At 40.9% G+C, this 19,270-nt stretch overlaps 1 long non-coding RNA gene across 1 annotated transcript; it reads left to right on the forward strand.

Moving 5' to 3' along the window:
- The first annotated feature begins 316 nt into the window (after nucleotides 1–316).
- Nucleotides 317–8,990, forward strand: LOC134477167 (uncharacterized). Its single transcript, XR_010049078.1, has 5 exons — nucleotides 317–639; nucleotides 875–1,015; nucleotides 4,299–4,384; nucleotides 8,405–8,576; nucleotides 8,661–8,990. It is a non-coding gene; the product is annotated as an uncharacterized LOC134477167 (long non-coding RNA).
- Nucleotides 8,991–19,270: the final 10,280 nt, after the last annotated feature.

Raw genomic sequence — 19,270 nt, forward strand, 5'->3', positions numbered from 1 at the left:
GGAAAGTGTGCGCCTGAGCCAGGACTGCAGGGAGTTATAAAGCAGCGCACTGCAAGGGGAGGGGTTGGGGTCTTAGGATCAGTTTGTCTCCATAAAAGGTAAGTTTTACAGGAATCAGGGAGGTGGAACAAGCAGTTATAGGAACCAGGGAGGCAGGGAGGAGGTTACATGGTAGGTATGTTACAAGGTTGCAACTTAACTGGCAATTACACAAGTTTTACAGGAAGGGAACAAGTTATAAAAAGTACAAACGCACATTTTGGGTTTTTGAGCTTATAACAGGTGCCGGATATGGTGTTACAGGACTCAATATTTCTCTGTTGGGTTGGTCTTGCTTTGATCTAGTCTTTTCTATGTTGATATTCACCCCTTTCAGAATGGAGATATTTGCACACCACTGTATACTGGGAATATGTAACTTGGTTTATGAATTTTCAGGGATTTACAACTAAGAGTTTAACTTGGGTCTTTGTTGAGGATCACAGATTCAATGGCTAGTTTTACATACTTCCTTTAGGGACAGATGGAGGTTTGGGATTATTGGTATCGCCTTTTGAGATTTCCCATTACTTCTTTAGGCCATCCTCTTCCAGCTACTAAGACTAGGACTAAGACTACTAAGACTAAAGATGCTGTAAGGTAAGAACCTTCTCAGCATAAGACGATCGACGCCCCTCTGTGTCATCCAATAATCCCCTACTTAAATCCTCTGCTCACCCAATAAATGCTGAGGTTCTGGCTGTCTTGGGGTCTTTTGTCCTTCAAAAACAACTGATTACCCTGGATCCCCACTGTACTGCCATTTTGCCTCTTGTTCTCTCTGTCTGTCTGTCTGTCTCTGTCTCTCCTCTCTCTCTGCCATGGCACCTCACAGGACACTAGAGGCCCCCTGCAGGGGTCCCTGATAGATCCTAGAGGAGACTTCGGACTGGGAGTTTTGAACAGTGCTGGAACTACTGAGATTCCTGGAGGGAAGTGGTACTCTTTCAGTTGTACACAGGAGGGTCATAGCACGGTATGTGGAACTCATTATTTTCTTTGTTTGGAAATTAAGAGTGGCTCAAACAGTTGTACTTGAATCTCAAGTTGACAAGTGGTAAATGTGACAATTAAGTTTAAGTTGGTAAACTTGATTGCTTAGGAACCATTTAGGGAGTTTCTGTGTATGTGTGAGTGAGTCATAGAAGCAAGACCTTGGGATCTATTTCTGGTCTGTGGACCCACCCTTTCTGGCCCTCTGCCCCTAGTTTGCTTTCCAGTTACCATGAAGTGAGCAGTTTTGCTTTCTTGTATCCTTGTGCCACAGTGTTCCTGCCTTGGAGTCAGTCAGCCATGGATTGAATCCCTTGAAACAATGAGCCAAATCAAACCTCTTCTCCTGGAAGTTGTGGGTGTGGGTGCTAGGTAGTTTTTCTCAGTGTAAGGAAGCTGAATCATGTGTAAGGTCAAAACTGTTTTCATTATAGTTCTAATACTGTTATTCATCCTTTTACTGTGTTAACATTTACAACGCTGTAAAACAATTGGTACATTGGCACAAAAGGTGCTGGCTCCAGATACACTATTGTCATTGTGTCCTGTGTGACAGCACACTGCAGTACAAAATAGTTTCATTTAAGAATATCTTGATGAGGTAGTACAAACTAATAATTTTGTTAAATCTCTACCCTTCAGGGCACACCTTTTGCAAATTCTGTATAACAAAATCGGAAGAAATATAAAGCCTTTCTGCTGCTCACTAAACTGCAGTTGTCTAGAAGAAAAGTATTTTTTATTATTTAGGTGCAAGCTGAAAAAGCATTTATTTATTTTTTGGATAGGGTCTCACTGTGCAGTTCAGGCTTACCTTGAACTCACTATGTAGTCCAAGGTGGCCTCGAACTCAAGCAGAGATCCTCCTGTCTCAGCCTCCCAAGGGCTGGGATTATGGTGCATCAACATGCCTGGCTTGAAAAACAACTTTTAAATTTTATTTGATGGTGGGAATTAAAGTCAGGTCTTGTGCATGCAAAGAATGTGCTATACTGCTAAATTACACCCTCAAGCCGTATGAACTAGCCTCGTTTATTTTAAGGATAACCATTTTTATTGGAAACCATGATGAACTATATTTATCAAGGCTTTGATATTAAAAAATAAAAAATTGACATTTGAAACACATATGAAAAGAAGTAAGCCTACACATTCAAGGAAAACAATTTGGCAGTATTTATTGCCTATTAAAAACTTTAATCTTCGGTGCTATAATTAAAACTCTGGAAAACTTGTATTTGCTATCTGAGCTGGACTGTTTCCCAATACTTAAAGACTTTTCTGATGAGATTGTTAGTAATCTTAATGAATGTGGTTTTTAAAAATGTTATAGAGTGAAATGTGTCAAAATTGAAAAGATCTGTGCTACTCAGCAAATGAATCAGTGTCTTCAAAATGATCAGGTATAGTATTACAAAGCCATGCATAGGTAAAAGATCCAAGCATAGTACAAGGTTACAGTGTTAGAGAACATGCTTAACACATACATGAGCCTGGGTTCAATAAAAGTTTTTTGTTGTTGTTGTTGTTTTTTATCAGTACCAGGGATTGAACGCTTGCAAGGCAGGCGCTTATGCCGCTGAGCTAAATCCCCAGCCCCAAAAAGTTTTAACATAACAAAATAGAAAAAGCTTATCAATGTGGTTTCGGAATCCAAATTGTAACAAAATTTTTAGGAAGCAGCTACTTATTGAAAGGTGGTATAAAATTAAATGATATCTATAGTTACCTGAAAACCTTAAATACAATTACATAAGAGAATTTTTCAATAGTTCAACCTGGAAAACCTATGACAATAGATCCAAGGAGAAGGAGATATGATCTCTACCTATCTTCTATAGTTAGCTACATAATAAAGCGATTTGCAAAGTAGAACACAACTCTCACAGTGTTTTTTTAAATAATACAGGGGGGAGTTGGTTTTGTTTTTTGGTACTGGTAAATCCGACTCACAATCTCGCACTTGTCAGGCAGGCACTATGCTGCTGAGCTATATCTCAGCCAAATAATACAGGTTTTTATTTTTTCAAATCCACTTTATTTCAAGGAGAAAAAGAAAAAAGAAGAGAAAAAAAACAAAATTTCAAAAACTAAAACAAAATTGACTCAAACATGTCAATCGGGGCAATAGTGCTACATACATTGTACATTGTCATTCCCAAATTATTCACCCAGAGCACAAAACATTTGCATTCAATTGTCTGAACAATACCAGCATGAATCTTTCTGTTTGGTGAACTCAAAGAGATCTGTAGTATAACTATCTTAACTATTTTTATATACATATGCATATACATATGTTGTTTCAGCTTCTCACACTAATGAGACAATACAATGTTTACACATGTGTCTTATTTATGAGTATGGTATCAAGTACGGTCTCAAGTTTTATCCATTTACCTATAAATGGCTCCAGTTTATCCTTCTTTATGGCTGAGTAGTACTCCATTGTATAAAAATACCACATCTTTTTTATCCATTGCTCATTTGATGCACAAATGTTTGTTTCCAAGATCTGATTGCTTTCAAACTGTGCTGCTATAAACATGGATGCACATATATCACTGTGGTATGATGTTTTCAGTTCTTTTAGGAAGATACCCAGAAAGGGAATAGCTGGGTTGAAGGAGACCTCTACTCTTAGTTTTCTGAGGAATCTCTACACTGATTTACACAATGGTTGCACCAGTCTGCACTCCCACCAGCAGTGGAGAAGGGTTCCTTTTACTCCACAGTCCCTCCAGCATTTGTTATTGGTTGATTTCTTGACAATGGCCATTTTTCTGGGGTGAGGTGGAATCTCAGTGTTGTTTTAATTTGCATTTATCGAATGATAAGTGATGTTGAACATTTTTTTCACATATTTATTTGCTGTTCATATTTCTTTATCTGACAAGTGTGTATTCTTCTCAGATGCCCATTTTTGAATTGGGTCTGTAAATCTAGGAGGACTGATTTTTTTTTTTGAATTCTTTATATGTTCTCCATAAAAGCCTTTAAATTTTTTTCTGTTCTAATTGGGCATGGTGGTAGAGGTAAGAAGATCACTGCAAGTTTAAGGCTAACTTGGAATACATAGTGAGATCCTGTCTTAAAAAACCCCAAAGTAAATAATAAATAAATAAAATTCTTATCATTTTCTGATATGGTAAATATCAACAGATATAAATAAAGTTCTTTTGATCCCTAATAAGAGCCTGAGGATTAAAGATTCAGAACTATTGCTTGCTTACTTACTTAATTAATTGTTTTTTTTTTTTTTTGAGATTGGCCTTGCCATGTAATTCAGCCTGACTCCAGATTCAAGTTTGAAGTGACATTCAGGCCTCCGCCCCGAGTTCTGGGATTACAGGTGTGTGCTGCCACACCCGACTGAGAACAATTGCTTTAAAACTCCTCACTGACCTTCTGTTTTATAACTGTTTTCCTTCTCCCCAAATAATTACTGTCCAGAGTTTTAGTTATTCCCCTCTTTTTTTGTTTCTGTGCTGGGAATTAAAATCAGGACCTTGTGCTTGCCAGGCAGGCATTTGTGCTGCTGAGTTTTATCTCTGGCTCCCTTTTTTTCTTACAGTTTACCACACATCATGGAGAGAGTTTGTGGTCGTATAAAATTGCTTTTCATGGCCAGGAAGTGAAAGAGAGAAAGAAAGGGACCCGGGCTGGGGATTTAGCTCAGCGGCATAAGCGCCTGCCTTGCAAGCAGGCAGTCGTGAGTTCGATTCCTGGTACCGATAAAAACGAAAAAGACAAAAAAAAAAAAAAGAAAGGGACCAGGGCCCCATATTTCCTTTGCAGGAGGTATTCTCTCCATGACCTAAACACCTCTCACTGAGCCCTGTCTCTTTAAAGTTTCCATCACTTCCCAACAGCTTCCCAACGGATGAGCCTTTGGAGAGCATTCCAGACCCAAACAACAGCCGAAGGAGTCACTGTTTTTTCTTCATGGACTTTTAGCTGTCTCTCATCATTTATCGAAAATTCTGTGTGCAGTGTTCTTCTGTCATTTTATACCAGGTCTCGGGGCTCTCTTCACTGCTCTATCTATTCATTTCTGTTTATCCGCACCAATAGTGTACCATTTTAACTACTATAAACTTATAAACTGTTCTGATACCTGGTAGGGTAAATTATCTCATCTTGTGCTTCCTCTTTATGGAACTCAGCCATGTATTTTAGAATCAATTTGCCGGCATCAACAAAAAAACCCCTGAGGATTTGATGGGAATTTTACTTTATAGATCAATTTGGAAAGAACTAATAAATTTTTAATCTTCTAGTTCAGGGACATAGACAAATGATTAGTGTCACAGAAAGCCAAATTTTTTAACCAACTGATTATTATTATTATTGTTTTTAACCTTAGGATTTTATTTTGGAACACATATAGAGATAACAAAAATTGTCAGCTTGTCAATGTAACAAGATATAAGAAATTCAGAGGTCAAGGAGAGGAAAAGTAAAAGTACTAATTAAATGTTTTCTGTAGGTAGGCCTTGTTAATTAACAGGGATTTTGATTCAAAGAGTGAAATACAAAATTAAGAAACTCCAGCTTTTTTTTTTTGGTACAGGGGATCAAACTCATGACTGCGCACTTGTAAGACAGGTGCTTATGCTGCTGAGCTAAATCCCCAGCACTAAAACCCTAGCTTTTAAACTTTTTCATTCACTTTTCCTTTACTGTGGAAGGACTTTTTTCTTTAATTGTTCTCTTTTGGATAACAAGCTATACCAAAATTGCTTAAAGCAATGACAGTTATGTATTTGATCACAATTTGGCAATCTGGGCAGGGCTCAGAGTAGGGACTGTTTGTCTCTGCCTACCTGATGTCAGCTGGACCACTTCAACTGGGCAGAGCAGACAGTCCCCTGCAGGTTTACTTATACAGCTTGCTCAGTGCTGGGGGTGTTTATTTGGTGCTGTTGGCTGCAACCTCAGGTCTCTTGTGTTGGCTTCTCTGGGTGGCTGGTTGGGATTCTTCACAGCATGGTGGCTGGGTTCCAGGAGAAAGGTAGTAAAAGCTGCCAGTTTCTTCCAGGCTAGGGCCTGAATTAGAACATCACTTCCATTGTGTTCTATCTCTCAAAACAGTCCCCAGCTCTACCCAGGCTCAAGGAGTGGAGAAGAGTCCTCACCTTTCAGTTGGAAGAATGTCGGAGAATTTGTGACCATTCTGCCACTACATCTGGCAGTATATATGTTGTACCCTCAAAAAAAACAAGCCCCATGATGTTGTCTGTTGCCAAGAAAGGGGGGGGGGCAAGACGTCTGTAAAAGAGCGCTTTATTTAAGTTGGTACCCAGCGACACAGTGCAGATGGAATTTGCATAGCTGTGCAACTGAGTCATGCTTTTTTTTTTTTTATCTGTACTGGGGTTCGAACTCACACCCGCCTGCTTGCAAGGCAGATGCTTATGCTGCTGACCTAAATCCCCAGCCCCTGAGTCAGAATTTTGACAGATTTTTATAGCACATTAACCGAGTGATGTGACAGAGCAGGAATTAGGAAGGCCTTTGTTTCCCTTTGCTTGAGGTCAGAGACATTTCACAGTTGGTGGTTAGCACTTTTTTTTTTCTTAAGTTACAGCCCTTGGTCTGCTAATTCCAGGAACATTTGTTTCTCACAAACAGAACAAAGGTTGACCCAGCATCATTTGTCTCTCACAAAGGGAATAATGGTTGATGTAGCAAACAGGCTACTAAGATGATGGTGCATACGGAACAGTATGGTGACACCTCAGTTCATTTGTAACTAATACATAACAATGTGGTCAGTGCTCCAGGTACATGGTTACTAGGCGATAAGCATAAAGCATAACTATATATATAATTTTATTTTAAAGAGAATAAAACCAAACAAAATAAAACAGAGTAAAGCCAATCAAAATAAAACAGTGAAAATGATACAGAATTTTAAAGCAAGATAGTAGGAAATCTACAATGGCTACTATAATCTCTCTTGTTATTGTCAAAATTGCTGCCTATACCATCAGACATAATAAAATCAAACAAAACAGGACAGAATAAAACCAATCAAAAGTGAATATTGAAGAAAACAAAAGAATAAAACAAAGCAGTGAGAACAATATTGGATTTCAAAAGCAAGATAGAAGGGAATCCCCCATAATTGCTACACTGCATATTGCTGTCCTCCAAATAGATGCTCAGACTACTGGCTTTAGGCCTGCAAAGTTAATCAAATAATTCAAGCATTAAGTTGTTTTTGTACCTCAGTTGCTGTCAATTCATCCTGTATTCCTCTGAGTCAGTTGGTGGCAGATGGGGCAGGGAGAGCAGTGTTTGTCTCCCAGCCCATGTGCCAGCTAGCTCAGGGGAAGGGTGAACTGGTTTCTTGTTTCTCTTCCTTGGTCCCATATGAACCAATTGATTATTAATGATTTAATTGTATATCAGTAACAAAAACACAATACCTTTGAGAATTAAAGAAAAAGCTATTAGTAACTCCAAAGTCAAAGAAGAAATGAATATCTTTCTTATTTAGGTCTTGTTAATGACTAAAAATAAAGTTTTACAGCTGCCTTCCAGGGATATTGTACAATTTTGTTAAATTTATTTTATAGTACTTTATATTTTTATGTCTTTGTAAATAGCATCTTTTTAAACATTTACTTTTATAATTTTGTGGTTGAATATAGAAATGTGATTTTTTGTATTATTGTGTGTTCTGTGGCCTCTATAAAGTTTCTGTTTATGAAGTACAATATAAATATATAGAATATACCACAAAACACATGAAGCTCATGAGTTAATCCAAATGACAATTTGTAACTACCACCCAGGTTTTTTTAAAAAATGAAGTTTTGCTAGGTACTCTATAAGTGAATCCATGTATTTGTTCCAGTTGGAGCCCCTTCTCTTCTGGAAAAGTGACCATTATTCCATGTTTAACCTAATCACTTTTTGTTTTTTGTTTTTTTGAGACAAGTTCTCACTATGTAGTTCAGGCTGGCCTGGAATCTGCAGTGATCTTCCTGCCTCAGGCTCCCAGTGCTGGGATTACTGGAGTATGCCACTATGCCTGGCTTAGTGTCTCTATTATAAACAACATTTGTTATTGTAGTAATTCTTGTGGTTATATAGTGGTATCTGATTACAGTTTGAATTTTTCATTTCCCTGATGACTCATGATCATTTTATCATCCTATTAGCATTTGTTTATCTTCTTTGATGAAATTGTTATTCAAACCTTTTATTCATTTAAAAATTGAGTTGTCTTACTATTGAGTTAAAAGAGGTTTTGGTTACAAGTCCATTACGATTTATAAATATTCTCTCTCAGACTTTCTTTTCTTTTGCTTAATGATGATTTTCTTTTTCTTTTTGTCTTTTTCATTTTTATCCGTACCAGGGATCGAACTCACGACTGCCTGCTTGCAAGGCAGGCGCTTATGCCGCTGAGCTAAATCCCGGGCCCCTTTAATGATGACTTTCAAAAAGCAAAATGTGAAGCACGCTTCCTGGGGATGCCCTAATACGACCCCTGGGAGTGAGACACACCCTTGGGCCAGCAGCCTAAATCGGTAGGTGATGCTTTCTAGGAACTGCCTGGAGATAAAACTGACCTCTGGGTTACATCTATTGTGAGACCTTTGTTTCACACACAGGTGTCAGTGCCACCACCCTGGCAACCCGGCAGAAACCACTGGAGCCCCCTGAAAGTGTTATAAACCACAGAACTGCTCCAGACTTTCTGGGAGGAATGCGTATTTGTCAACACCTTCTGTTCCTGGATAAACATCTCAGTTGTTGCTGAGACACAAATAGAAGAGACCTGAAAGAAAGCCCACTGGCTACAGACAGGGGCCACCTAATGGATCCTTCTCTGACCCTTATGACATCCTACCTGGACTATTAGAAGCTGGGCTATGTCACAACTTTGGGCAGGTTGCACTGTGTGGTGGCAATAGTGGACACAGTAAAATGTGTTCTGGCTATGTATGACTCAGTGGTGCTTCTCTGAGCTTACATCAGTAAAGGTGTCACACAGATCTGACAAGCTTTGCCCCAGCTCCAGGAGGTCAGGGAGCATATAAAATGGACCCTCTTTGATAAGGAGATATCTGGGTAGAGAGTAATTGGCAGGATAATTCTCCACTAACCTTGGATGAATGCAGTTCTTTCCCTTCCTGGCATACAGTTCTCAAGAATAACTGCAGGAAGTGCTAGGGGTGCAGTACAGGAACTACCCACCACTAGCTGATGCGCAACACTCTGCCACAGTTATTGAAACCACAGAGAGCACATCGGGATCCCTTCCATACATGGGAGGCACATCTTCACTCAAAAAGCCCAGGCCTGGGGGCTGGGGGTTTAGCTCAGCAGTGTAAGTGTCTGCTTGGCAAACTCGAGGTTGTGAGTTCCATCTCTCTCTCTCTCTCTCTCTCTCTCTCTCACACACACACACACACACACACACACACACACACACATACACACAACCCAGGCCTGGGGTTTGTTGATAAGCATGGTGACATGAAGATTGCGATATGATTTACTATCAGCAAGATAAGAGGCATACCGTGGTGGGTGACAAATTGAGGTCTGTGGCACCCGATTCAGCCATTCATCTGGCCATCCTCAGTGGTCACAGCTTGGGGTGCCTAGTGAAAGTGTTATGCTCCCCAACTTCTGCTGTTTTGTCCTTGTAGATAAACCAGATTGCAGGTTATGTGCTAGTCTCACCCTCCCAGGGTCTCAACTATTCTTTTCATATCAGATAGGCCTTGGGCATAGTGGCCCCACCTGGCTGTGCCTGACTGAAGCTACTTCCTCTGTGGGCATCCATAACCCTTGTTGCTTGACCCAGACCTTTTTATCCTTCATCATCCAGTTTAAGAAGACAACTCACATTTTCCTATACAAACCTGACGTGTCTGAATGTCACTCCCTAGAGCAGAAGGATCAGGCACAGCGCAAGGTTTTCCTTGGCCTTGGTACCGTGGTATTCTTCGGTCTCATCCCTCACCCATCCCTCACCTATCCCTCACATAGGGCAGGCAAGGTGAAAGGGGAAGAAATATCTTTAGAGTTAGGTGTGCTTGTCTGGGGTACTATGGTGGGCTGCACTACAAACTACCCCTATGACATGCATTCTAAGAGGCAAAAGGAAACAAGATGGTTGGGAATGCTGAGATTTCAGAGGTGTCTGCCCAGTCTATCTCCACCCCCACCAAGCAAGTTGTTTTGCACCATGCATGGCAGTGCGACGTCTGCTTTGCACAGGAGAGCAAGACTTAGGGTATGCACTGCTCTGGTCAAAAGGTGGTGCTCCTCTATTCCAAGGTCACTTTTTTTGGTTATTATGTGAGTTAGCTGTTTCATAACTGGAAGTGCCCAGTAGCCTGTGGGTAATAGGATGTACTGTATCACACTCCATGAGAGTGTGCCTGCTGTCATGGTGTCTGGGCACTGAGGGACGGTTTTGGCCAGCATGAAATCTAAAACGTGCCATGTTTCTTTCAAGGATTGCCACCATAGTCCCAGGGATGTCCCTTCCAGGTGGCGAGCTGTTACCATAGTCCTTGTCCTCACACTGGGGTCCTCCAGGGGTCCAAACTCTCAGTTGCCATTTTCTTGTTCAGATAACTGGGATGTTGGCACTAGCTGATGAGTCAGTGACAAGGTAGCAAGATATGGTGGCAAAGGTGGCCTGTATGGCCACCACTCCTGGATGTAGTTGGGCATGTAGTTCTGCTACTGGACAGAAAATACATGTTTAGCCTCAGTCAAAAGACTGTGGGCAGCCACAGCTGGTGGACATGATGTGCTTACTGTTTTGCAGATCTATCAGCACCACACTGTCAGCAGACCTATCTCTGACTCTCTTGAACTCCAGTTGGCCCCAAGGGCTGAAGCATCTCTTAGGGTTGCTTTGTGCTTTCTGGTATACTAGCCATTTGTTCATGGTCTCCATTGGTGTCTTGGTGCCCGGGCTGGGCCCAGTCTTTAATGTGACATTTTCATTTAATAACTGAGGGCTGCTGAGCCTGTCCAGGTTTTTTGATGGGTTTATTTTTTTATTTTTTATTTTTTTGTCTTTTTCGTTTTTATCGGTACCGGGAATCAAACTCACGACTGCCTGCTTGCAAGGCAGGCGCTTGTGCCGCTGAGCTAAATCCCCAGCCCTTATTGATGGGGTTTGTAAACACCAGAGAAAGGGAGATGGAGAGGGAAAGGGGAAGGAGAAGGAGGGAGGAAGAGAGAGTTAGCAGTCTTTTACACATGTAATGCTCTGCCCTAAGATGTTTAGCTTCTACCAGTGCCCAACAGTAAGCAAGGAGTTGTCATTCTAAAGAGGGATATCAAGTTTGGTGGGGTAGAACATATCTGTAATCCTATCTAGTTGGAAGGCAGAGACAGGATGGCAAGATTGAGATCAGCCTGTGCAATTTAGGGAGTTATTTCTTAAAATAAAATACAGAAAGTGCTGAGCATGTTTTTCAGTGGTATTTATCTGGAATGCATAGGCTTTGGGTTTGATCCCTAGTACTGAGGGAAAGAAAGAGAGAGGAAGAAGAAAAAGAAGGAGGAGGAGGAGGAAACGGAGGGGGAGGAGGAAGGGAGAGAGAAGGGAAGGGGAAGGGGAAGGGGAAGGAAAGGAAGGGGATGAATATCAGTGGGCTAACATAACCCAAGAGTTCCAGATCAATCTGGACAACAAAAAAATGACCTAATCTCAAAAAATAAGTAAATAGTTAAAAATAAAATTTTATTTTTTATATATACAATTTTTTAAGAATAAATTTTTGTAATACATATTGAGTCAATCCTATATTTGCATGAATTCACATGTTCTGGGGCATTCACAAACCAGTGTAGCACACAAGTGATATCCCAAAAATACAATTTTAAAAAGGATACATCTAATGATTGCCTCAGGCATATCTGAACTCTGAGAGACTGGTGCACCCCAGTGGCAGTTCTCCATCAGCACAGATGCCAGTCATCAGGCATGTACTTCCCAACTCCTGTAATTCTCACTGGCAGGCTCCAAATATGTCAAAGGCAGTGCCTTGGCCATTGTTTGTTAAGTGGCTTTCAAGTCCAGATGTCTTAGCAGCATCCTATTCAAATCTGGTGACTTTGTCATCTTGACTAGGGGACTTAAAACACCCACATGGGAATATGCTTTCAGGTGTCTACTAGCTGTCAGGTTTTATTTGTCTCATTGGTACTGCCAAGTTTGAATAATTTTGCTTGACTGTTTACTTGGGATATTGTTTGGTTTTTAGCATGTTCAGCCTACCACATTCCAGTGTTTGTCTCAATTATGGTAAGTACTTTTTGGCCAGCCAAACTGGGCTGTACTTGCCATGGGATACTTCATGTGATACTCTTTCAGTTGCAAGTTCCGAATTAGCCAAGTAATGTCCTAGGGCATGCTCCTATAGTCGAGTCTGAGGCAGGAGACTTTCTTTTCTTTTTCTCTTTTGTGAGATAGGGTCTCACTACAAGGTTCAGGCTGGCTTTGTAACCCAGGCTGGTCTCAAACTTGCAACAATCCTCCTGCCTCAGCCTTCCCAGTGCTAGGATCACAGGTGTGCGTCACCATGCCCAGTGGCAGGAGGGTTCTTGAGCCCAAGAGCTCAGGGCCAGTTTGAGCAATTCAGAGTATCCTGAGATCAAAACAAAGTAATATCCTGCTGTTTTCAATATGCAATTGTGCCTTTTTAAAATAACATACAAGGGCTTGGAGAGCTTGCAGAACAGGCGGAAGGGGATACACCCCACTCTCGCAGCTTGTGTTCTCAGCTGTGAGGAGACAAATCGCATCACCTTCTGGTGGTGTTCTGGGTCATAAGCAGCAAAAATGGCAGTGGCTTCCAATTTGTTCATGGTGAGAACCACAGCCACCGGCCCTCAAAATGGCCCACATTTCCCCGTCCATAAGTAGATAAACACAACAAACAGATAAAATACATGTGTCACTGTGTTCATCCCAAAAGTTCTCCAGCTCTTGCTTTTTACATTTTTTCCTTTAGCCAGGTGTGGTGGTCCATGCCTACAATCCCAGCATTTGGGGTCTTAGGGAGGAGGATTACTGCAAGTTTGAGACCAACCTGGGCTACACAGTGATCAGGTCCAGTTTCAAGTATTTCGTGAGACCATGTCTCTCAAAAACAATAAAATATTTTTTTCTTCTGTGAAAGTTCTGTCATGTGATTCCAATATCTAAGAACCTTGGAAAAGTCTGAACTTTTTTTTTTTTTTTTTGTCTTTTTTGAGATGGGGTCTTGCTATGCAGTTCAGGCTGGCCTTGAGCTCACTTTGTAGCCCAAGCTGGTCTCGAACTCGCAAGGATCCTCCCACCTCAGCCTCCCGAGTGCTAGGATTACAGGCGTCAGCCACCACACCTGGCTAGAAGTCTGAACTTCTTTTCCATTTATTTTGACAGGAGTACAGAGCTATTGACCTCCAGTGGTTAACTAGATACTTTGGTTCCTTTGCTAGCTGCACCATTTGGGCCGACAGATTTAGATCTGCCATATCCCTTCACCAAACAAATACGGCAGTCAGCCTGTAAGAGACTTCCTGACCTGCCTTCATATTTACCTTTAGACACAGAGACTTGAGTCTCTGTCTATGAAGGTCCACTATTATAGTCAGGGTTTGAAATGACAGGACACACAATTTATAGGAGTGCTTTATAATATTCATCCAAAGAGTCAAATGTAGAAATGTGCAAGAGATCTGTCCACACACAAGAGACCCAAAGAATCCAGTTGAGGGACTGGATCCCATGGCAGTGTCCTGCGTGAGTCCAGCTGAAGGCCTAGGGCCCTTGGCAATGTCTCATACAAGTCTGTACCAGGGATCTGCGCCAGGGAAGGCCCAAAGGCTAGTGGTGGAAGCTAGTGTCTTCACAAACAAAGTAAAAGATCTGCACCAGCAGGCTCAGGGCTCTGCATAGGAAGCATCGCTCAAGGTAAAGACCAGAGCTCCCCTGAAGAGAACCACAGCCACATTCAGCAACGGTGAGGTTTCAAGCACCTCCAATGATTAGAACAGCTGAACTCATGTCAGAACAACCAGCGTGACAAGCTTCTCCAGGAGAATCAAGAGCTTAACATCTTCTGCTCCAGTTCTCTCTTCGTGCTGTTGACAGCAGTCCTCAGGTGGGCCCTCCACACCCAGCACCACACTGATTCAGTTCAGCTGGGTGTTACAAATTGACTATTAGTTAATCCACCACACCCACAGTGTATGTGTTGGTTTCTTCTCAAATGCCTCAGGGACCATTTGTGTCTCTCTTCCTCAGACCTCTGGTTCTCTTTGAGTATCCACTCCCTGAGTCCTAGGAATGAGGATCACGTAAGTACCCAGCAAATGGGATCATGTTCCTTGCTCCACGATTTCCATGATGCTATCTTTCTGCCTCAGTCCATACAGCTCATGCGTGTCTGTAGGGGAGTAGCTATGTGTGTGACCTGTGTTTCATCTATCATCCCTTCAAACTCGAAGTCATCCAGCTGTATGTACAGCCCCTGAGGCCCTCGGCTGAAGGTTCCAGCCTAGCCCTACCAGGGGCCAGTGCCCCTCTCCTGGACAATGTCTGTCAGACCTGCCCTGCTCACTGTGCCAGTTCTTTGAGGCAGGCTTACTGTGACTAGATACGAATGTGTCTGAGTCCAGCAAGAATAGACACACTCATAAACAGCAAGGCACATGAAGCAGATTGCAGACATATTACTTAAAACATAGCCAGCAAGGGACAACAGAAGCCTAGGACTCACTATAAGCCAGTCTCCCAAGATTCAAGGTGGCTGCCTGGGTTCAAGTCCCAGCACTGAAGAAAGAGAGAAAGAAAGAAAGAGAGAGAGAGAGAGAGAGAGAGAGAGAGAGAGAGAGAGAAAGAAAGAAAAGGAAGGAAGGAAGGAAAGAAAGAAGAAGGAAGGAAGGAAGGAAGGAAGGAAGGAAGGAAGGAAGGAAAGAAAAGAAAAGAAAAGAAAAAAAAGAAAAGAGAAAAATCATGTCTTAGGGAAACGCAAATCAAAAAACACAGTACCCACTGTTGGTGAGGATGTGCGGTGATAGGAACTCTCTTTTGTGGGGCACAGTGGCACATGTCTGTAATCTCAGCTACTCAGCAGGCTGAGGTAGGAGAATCATAAAATTGAGGCCAGTCTTCCAGTGAAACCCTGCTTCAGAATTTAAAATGTTAAAAAAAAAAAAAAAAAAAAGGTTAGGGGTTGTAGCTCAGCAGTAGAGGTTCCATAGCCTGCGTGAGGCCCTGGCTTCAGTCTTCCACACTGGAAGAGAGAGATGAAGAGAGGGACAAGGAGAGAGAATTATATTTTATTGCAAGCAATTTCTTTTTTCTTCTTTTTTTATTTTAAAGGGGGTAAAATTAAACACAATATAACAGAACAAAATAGGACATAAGAAAGCAATGTAAGAGATATGAATTTCAAAGCTAGACAACCAGAGATCTTCACTATCATATTGTCTCTTCTTTTCTTCCAAATAGTTGTCCATGTCTTGGCATACAGAGAATTCATACAAAATAACATAGTATAAAACTGATCTGAACAGAATGAGGAAGGCATTTTACGTCTTCAAAACTAGACAATAGGGAAGTCACTAATGGCTGTTGTAGAGTCTCTTGTTCTCTTCAAAATAGCTGTCCATACTTTCATGTATACTGAAGCTCAACAAAACAAAACAGGCAGTGGTGTGGCAGGGGATTGCTTGGTTTCTCAGCGCTCCAGGTCTCAGCATGGCATGGGTCCCAGTAAGCACCTGGTGGTTCCCATCCTGGTCACAGCCACTCACCAGGGTTGAGGGGTGGGGGGTGGGTGGAGGGGGCGGCTGCTGACTTGGCTGCCACAGCCTGACACGATCACAGCCACTCACCAGGGGGTGGCAGGGTTGTGGAGCTACAAGCAATTTCTTACCAAACTAAATCTACTCTTCCCATGTGATTTGGCAATCCAAGTGAGTTGAAACTTATATTCACATAAGCCCATGGATACAAATAGATGTTTTATCCTTACTTGTAAAGATCTAAAAGCAATCAGGTTGCCTTTTATGTGTGTGTGTGATGGTGGTTAAACATGTACCTTCTAGACAACCCATTTGGAACTCCTCCTGCGTCTCTGCAGTATTCCTGGTCCCTATTCCTGTTCCCCAATGAATTTTCCTACTCTTAAAAAGGTGTACCGGCCATGTTGGAACCTAGGACCCCGGGAAGCCAAGCCAGCACCTCCCCTCCCTGGTAAGGGGAGGCAGAGTGGCAGACTACAGCCCTTCCAGGGGGAGAACCAGCAGTGTCTCTGAGATCCACACCATGTTGGAACTTAGGACTCTAGGAAGCCAAGCCAGCACCTCCCCACCCTGGTAAGTGGAGGCAGTGTGGCAGACTACAGCCTTTCCAGGGGGAGAACCAGCAGTGTCTTCTGAGATCTGTGCCATGCTGGAACTGAGGACGCTGTGAAACCAATGACCATCCTGCCTCCCTGCTAAGCAATAGTGAACCTACTGCTACATGGCCTAAAGTCAAATATCCCACTTCCCCTATCCTCCTTCTTCCCCCCTCCCCCGCCCATTAGCAAATGGGAACCAGAAATCTGAGCATCTCCTGGGAGATTGATCATAGCAAATAAGGGGGACTTCCTTCTACCATTTCTTTGAATGCAAATACTTTTATTACTGTTTTGCTCTTTTCTGATTAATGGTACTGCTCTATTCAATATTCTGTTTTGATAAGTTCTATAGTGTTCTTTCATCTCATTTTGATATACGTGATTGAAAGAACAACTATTATAAAGATAACAAAATATACTGTGATGCCTATTACTGTTACCCCAGTAATCTGCTGTGAAGTTCTGTACCAATTTCACTGTATGATCTTAGTTGGCTTTATTCTGACTTGTTCTGTTGTATACTTTCAAAATAAAATTTTTAAAAAATTATGGACTGTAAAAATCATAAGTGTTTTTATATACATAATCTCTGTTTGTTCTGATTGAGAATCTCACAAATCTAGTTTGTATTCTCTAGGTTAACCAAACTTTCATACAAAGAGACACCACTGATGAGTATTATTTTAGAGTATTAAGTAGGTAAGATGGAAAGACATTCTGTTACCTCATTCTTCACACCATAAACAGCAATCAAAACAAGAACAAAACAAAAAAGCCCATGATATGTTAAATCTAATGCTAAAATATATTCCTTTAAGCCTATTTTAAACCTACATGAAATACAGATATTTTCCTTCATATGTTTTCCTTAAGGTAATAATCAATTACGTTTATTAATTTACTAATGCAAATCTCTTTTAGGCTCTTTGGTTTTCTACAACAAACTATGAACGACTGGGTGGTTTAAAAACAACATTAAAAAAAAAAAAAAAGATGTACCGAATGTGAAGGGTCATCTAGCAAGCATGCTTCAGAAGAATTGTAAGCAGAAGAATTGTAAGCAACAAAGAAAGAAACTGGGGATTCCTGGAAGAAGCAAAAAAGATGGGAAGAGGAAGCAACAACAAAAAGTCTCCAAGTCCCAACCCTGAGAACATGGACCCAAGACAGGTAAATACAAAGGAGAATGAGGACAGCAAACATGCAATATCAGACACAGCACCAGGGGACATAAAGAGATATATTTGGGACCTCATAGATGAGTTCAAAAGTGAAATATTTAGCCAAATAAAGCAAGATATAAGAAAATTAATAAAAGAGATATTTAGCACCTCACAAGCAGACACAGACGGAAGAAGGGAAGAATTCAAAGGAGAGAACCATTTGATGAAGAATATAAAAAAATATAGAATACATGAAGCAGATTCAAAGAGATCACCAGGAAATTAAAAACTCTATGGAAAGATGGCAAATCAGCTTGAAAGAAACTAAGGATAGATTATCCAAACTGGAGGACAATTTTGCGGAGTATGAAAGGGAAAACTTTTTAAAAATAACAAGGAAACAAGCAGTAACAATACAAAAGCTAGAAGATGACAAAAGGATCTATAACTTGAGAATAAAGAATGTGAATGAAGAAGCAGGGGTACAAAAAAGGAACTACAAAGGTTATTCACAGAAATAATTACGGAACACTTCCCCCAAAAAAAGAAATGATATTCTGATATATGAGGCATGCAGAACTCCAGCCACCTATAACCAAAACAGAGCCACACCCAGGCATATAATAATCAAGATCCCAGAAATTCAATATAAGAACAGAATATTAAAAGCTGTTAAAGACAAGAAACAGATAACCTATAGAGGAAGGCCCATCAGAATCACGGCAGACTTCTCGACACAAACCATCAAGTCAAGAAAATCCTGGAGTGAAATATTCCAAGCCCTGAAAGAAAATAACCTCCATCCCAGACTGATATACCCTGATAAACTGTCTCTAGAAGTTAATGGAGAAATAAGATGCTTCCAAGACAAAGAGGAACTTGGGAAATTCGCAACCACCAACCCAACTCTACATAGAATACTGCAGGGCATTCTAGAGAAAGAGAAAAGTATTAGGATTCCAGGAACAATGGCGGTGAGGCCTCAATGAATGGAGCAGAAAACAGAATGAAGACAAGCAGACAACTGATGGCAAAAAAAGAGCATAACAGAAATGAGACAGAGAAGATTTTATTCAAAACTGATATGATGGATAGTATCAAGTCTGAGAGTATAGGCAACTACACTGAAGATGGCAAGACTCAACAATACACATTTTGGTTTGATAACTGCCGGTTTTTGAAGTTCTAATACTATATACAAAGTTGTGTTTTTATTAATACTGTTATGTACTGACATATTCAATTATACTATGTCTGATGATATAGCCAATTCTATTGGAGATAACAAGAGACAACACAGGAACCATGGTAGAACTCTTTGTATAACGGTCTTATTTGTTTATTTTGTTTCTTGTATTTATAGGAATATGTTTTGTTTTGTCTTGCTTTGTTTTGTTTCTCCCTCTAATATAGAAAGGATAGAAATACATGTTAAGACTCACACATGTAAAGAATCTATAAACAGTTTATGAGAACTGATCTTTTGACACATGATGAAATGAACAGATACTTTGAAGAAAAAGAGACACTAAAGTATCCAGTGCTCATCCTGGAATGTCATAATGTGACACCCAGCAATAGTATTATTCTTTGTTCAGAGTGATATTAGCCTGCTTGGGCTTGAAGATATGAATAACTGCATATATGTTTAAGTGTATAGGATTGATAACTGTATTTCTAAGTTTTTGT

This window comes from Cavia porcellus, unplaced genomic scaffold, assembly GCF_034190915.1.
Source record: "Cavia porcellus strain 051 isolate PalLab524CR breed Dunkin Hartley unplaced genomic scaffold, mCavPor4.1 scaffold_8, whole genome shotgun sequence".
Classification (NCBI taxonomy): domain Eukaryota; kingdom Metazoa; phylum Chordata; class Mammalia; order Rodentia; family Caviidae; genus Cavia; species Cavia porcellus.